We start from the raw sequence: 5,207 nt of genomic DNA, 5'->3' as shown, positions 1-5,207 counted from the left end.
CTTTGTGGAAGTGTCTTTTTTTCCCATATTTAAATGGATGTTTATGTTGGTTGGTGATGTTGAAAACGACTCCCTAAATACTTTTTTCTTTACAATTCTCTAATTTATTATAAAATAGTTTTATTCTTTAAATGAATATATATATATATATATATATATATATATATATATGTGTGTGTGTGTGTGTATATATATCAGTCAGCCTGCCACTCTGGGTCCCTGAGCAAGACCAGAATTAGGGATGGATACCGAATTTTGATACTTTTATAAGTACCAACTGAATCTTCTATTGGGTACCATTTCACATAAAATCAAACAGTACCATGTTTTGGTACCTAAATGCATCACTGAGGGAGTTGAGGAGTGGGCGATAATCCTTGCTGAACATGAACTCAGCATCGCACGCATAAGAACATGATGGTGTCAGTAGCCGCTGGCCCAGTCAACAAAGCATGACTGATAGAAAGTGCTTTCTTCACTTTTTAAAATGTGCAGCAGACTGCTCGCTGCAATATTTGTGAGGCAAGGTACAAGGCCAGTGGCGGAAATACTTCTAATCTGAGGAAACACCTGGTCACTGCTGCCAACTTTGTGAAGCTCTCGCTTTATTTAGCGAATTTTCAGATCAATCCTGTGACCTTTTTTCAAAAAAGTGACTAGCAAAAAAATCTTGCGACTTTCTTCTCCAGAACAATCGTTCTGGACTAATTGTCTTTGGAGAGTCAAGCACTTCTACAAGCTTCTCCAACCACTGTCTCCTAGACAGAGAGCTGCTGATGCTGCCTTGGCCTGAAATCCACCTGCACTCAGAGCAAAGAGAGCAGGGAGGAAAGCCTTTCTGTTCCCTCATTGTAAATGTGTCCAGCCCTGATTTACAATTTAAATATAGTTTTTCTTCTTCTCCGAAACTAATTGCCCGTATTTTACTCACACACAGCTTCAATCCCTTATTCACCTTGTTCACTCTATGCCTCTAATAGCTGTTGTTTTGGTAAAACTTTTAAGTTTTATTTTTACATTGCTTTAATTATTTTTCAGGCAATGTATTAAAATTAATAAATTATTTAATAAGGTTAATTTGTAGATCCAAACAAGTTTATATATTGTTTGGAACTACAATGAAAAACAAAAAAAAGTTTAGAGATTTTATTAATAGACATATTTATTATGACATAAACACACAAAAGTACCAAAAATAGGTACCGTTAAGTACCGGTATCGATGCCGAGTATCGGTACTGTATCGGTTCAGATGTGAAAGGTAACCATCCCTAAAAATTACACACACATCGCTCCAGGAGTACGTTTTAAACTTAATCATGCTGCTCCTCAGATGCCACACAGTGGCAGCCCACTGCTCCCCAAGGGATAGGTTAAGTGCCGAGAACACATTTCATTAAAACATGTGTTGCAGTGACAATAAAGATAAATATGAAGATGAAGAAAAGACCTGAGACTGGGCAGAGGTTCACCTTTCTACAGGACAACAGCATAAACATACAGCCAGCGATATGGTAGGTTTAGATCACAGCATATAGATGTGGCAGAACGGCCAAGTCAAAGTCCAGACCTAAATCCGACTGAGAATCTGTAGCAATACACTCCTCTAGGGTGTGAAAAGCTGGTACATGCAAACTCAAAAAGAGGTGCAGCTGTGATTGCAGTAAAAGATGTTTGTACAAAGTACAAGTAAATACAAAGAAGAAGGAACAGTAACGAGAGATAAAACCATTCAAATGCTAGGTTTGGTTTACTTGAAAGCCAAAAATCATTTTCAAAAAGGATATGAGACAAAGTTCACACAAAAAAATAAAAGCTTCCCAGAGATCTTTAAAAAAAATTATTGGACCCCATTGAAAAAAAATAACAAAAAGATATTGGAACTGAAATGGAAAGGAGTTCTCCAATAATAAAAAATACAATAAGGAAGTAAAACACAATCTCGAATGTTTGAATGGGTATTGTTATAAAGATGGAAATAGAAATAAAGCAGGAAAGGAGGAATTAAAACTGACGGAAAAATATGTTTTCGACTCAGATGGACGTGGGGGCTAAACTGATGCCTGTTTCTTTTCTGAGGACAAAACACGCAGGCCTTATAAATACACAAATGATCTCAGAGGAAAGACACAACCTATTGTTAAATCTGAAAAGGTCGTGTGTGTCTGCATCCCTTCTGTCTGATGCATATCCTCCTTCTGTTCCATAAAAATCCAGCGCATAGTAAACACATCAGCTACATCCAACACTTCCTGTGTGGTCACGATAATCCATAGCTACACTAGCCTCTGAGCTAAAACTAAATCAAATGAAAGGCCTTGCATGGGGAAGATCACAGGACAGAGGGGTAAGATCACCGATTCACTGTCCAGCAGTCGGCCAGTCTTGGCAGAGCATCTTCCCTCTGAGTCCTGTCTGTGAGTATAAGGGCCACATTCACAGAGCTCAACATCCCTCCCAAGCCTGATACGCTTCCAGCTGAGAAACAAAGTGCCGGGCCAACACAGACATCCACTGACCGTGCTGGTTAACAAGTTTACAAAGATCTTTCATTCTCCTCCAAGTTCAGTCCATTTAAAAATACACACCCAGGCAGTCGGCCCTTAAATTTGCAAAGCAGGGCTTCTTTTCCCAACTTCCCAATCAATAGGGCAGAAAATAGGAGGAATAGATATTTACATCTCTTTGTGTCGCAGCACAGAATAACTGCAAAGAAAAATATTCCCCCTTACAGATTTCTTCTGTTTTTGCTTTTTGTCTTATTTAAGTGTTTAAAATCATTCATCAAATTTTTATATCAAAGAGAAGCTGTAAACATGTATTTTTTTCCATGATGGTTTTGTTTATCAATAGAAAAAAACTATCTAAATCTACCTGGCCCTATGTGAAAATATAATTGCTCTCGTTGTTGAATGATAAATTAATTGTTATTGTTATTGTTATTGTTGGATGTAGTTCAGTTTGACAAGCCACACTAGGGCCGGGGGGACTGCCAGACCAGTAGAATCAAGCAATTACTAAAACTGAACCTGTCTGGCCGGACGAAGTAGGATAATAATTTAGAAAAAAAAGAAGCTGACGTACTGAAAATGTCTGCAAACATTATTCCTCAACCATCTTGAGGATCCTCTGAACATTTGGGAAATAACTCTGTGGACTGATGAGACAATAGAGGAACTTTTTAAAAGTGGTGTGTCCAGTGACATCTGGTGTAAAACCAACACAGCATTTCAGAAAAAGAAAACATCATACTGACACTCAGCAGTGGAAGCAGAGATCTGGGGCTTCTTCGGGACCTGGTTGACTTGATTATTGGAGTCATGAGCTCTTTAAAGGAAAAATTGAAGGAGAATGTCTGGCCGTTGAGGGGTTTGGGTCGTGAAGCAGAACACTGATCCTCGGCACACCGGCAAGTACATTGCTAATTTATAAAAAATAAAATAAAATTAAGGTTTAGCAGTGGTCTCGTCATGGGTGGTTCCAGTTATTACGTTTATGGGCCAATTATCCTTTCGTATTTCACTTTACAGCAATCCCTCATGCTGCGCATTCAAGAAAGAGACCTCCAGAAGAACCTCGCTCAGTGTGAGCCTCCATCTGCTACGTCCAAATGGGGATTCAAGAAAACCAAGCATACACAAAAAAAATCGCACACACACATTAAGTTCCAACCCTTAGAACTATTAGGTTCTAGTGAGAGGTTTTAAGCTGGATATTTGTTTTTAGCTATAAGCAGAAGATTGAGCAAACTATTTAAAAGGTGGATGAGAACAGCTGTTTTGGAAACTCAGCAATCATAAAGCAAACTTTGTAAGCAGAGACAACCAGAGAGTGTGTTGGTGGTCCTCGGAGTCCAGGGCTGGGTGCGGGGCTGGCGGCCACTTTACGGGTACTGGGCCCCCGTGGCTCTGTCTGGGCTTCCACCGGGGGGTTGGGCATCCCTGGGCTTCTGGTCTCTGGGCGCATGGCTGGATCCCCTCCGCTGTAGCTAGCTGCTGGCGCTGAAGCCCCTGGTAACTGCGAGGATGATCTCATGGGCTTCGGCGTAGTGGCTGTTGGAGGGGTTTCCTGGGCTCTGCTCTTTCCATCCCAGGGAAGAGCAGAGCCTGGGATGGGGGAGGCAGCTTTCCCTGCGTTGGACTCTCTTGGGCACCTTCACTCTGGGGGTCCCTTCAGGGGTCAGGTACTGGGTTCTTTGGTGTTTGGCTCAGTGCTCTGGGGTCCAGTCTTTGGTTCCTCACAACCACCGCTGAGCATTGTCTTATGGATAAACTTTACATACCAAGTGCACTCTCACAAACACCAGGTGCTTGGATTCAGGTGCTTACAGAGTCACTTCTATTCAGAAAACCTCTATTATTATCTAGATGTCACTTTATACATTTTGTATTAAATAATACTGTATATTCTTCAGTGATGGTATCAAGGCATTGGTTGTTTGTACCTGTAATACTTTATTGGTTGGTTTTGTTGTTCTTTTTATATATATCTCTGCAGGTGGAGAAGCAGGCTCAGAGGATGTTATATTTCTCTCTCTCTCTTTCTCTCTCTTTCCTCTATTTCATTTTGTCTCATCTGTTTCTCTCTCTTTTTCCTCTTCTACCATCCTGTTTATGTGTCCATTGAACATGAAAAAGTCCCAGCATAAAATCTAATAAAGCGTCTTACATATATAAATCAAGCACAGCACTGTGCCAAAAGCAGTAAGGCTCCACTTGTGAAAGTAAAATCTGTTGGGCTCTTTTTTGGCATAGAGAAATTCCTATAACAATTCCTATTGCTACATTGCCAGAGAGGACACAAAGAAATCTGCAAATAAATGGTTTACTGCTTCAGCTGTCATCACTTTTTCGATGTGTATCAGAATCAGTTCAGAATCAGAAATATATTTTAATAATTCCAGAGGGAAATTACTGTTTCAGTACAACCGCCATCACATACATCACAAACATTTCAGGGGGAGACGATTTACTGAGGCCATGCTGCCAAGGACACCGCCTTACACGGTGCCTATAGGGCACTGCCATTGACTCTGTGGAAAGATAGGGGCCACAATAGGAAGGGGGAGGGAAAAACACATATTTCACACTTTATCCTTATAACAGGATACCGTTTGAGATATCAAAAACCTCTGGCACAAGAAGCACAAATATGACAAGACACAAATAAGCAGAAGGTAAACATTGGAGACTAGTCGCATGCAGTACA

The sequence above is a fragment of the Fundulus heteroclitus genome, chromosome 10, assembly GCF_011125445.2.
Source record: "Fundulus heteroclitus isolate FHET01 chromosome 10, MU-UCD_Fhet_4.1, whole genome shotgun sequence".
Taxonomy (NCBI): Eukaryota; Metazoa; Chordata; class Actinopteri; order Cyprinodontiformes; family Fundulidae; genus Fundulus; species Fundulus heteroclitus.
This window is presented reverse-complemented; position numbering follows the sequence as displayed.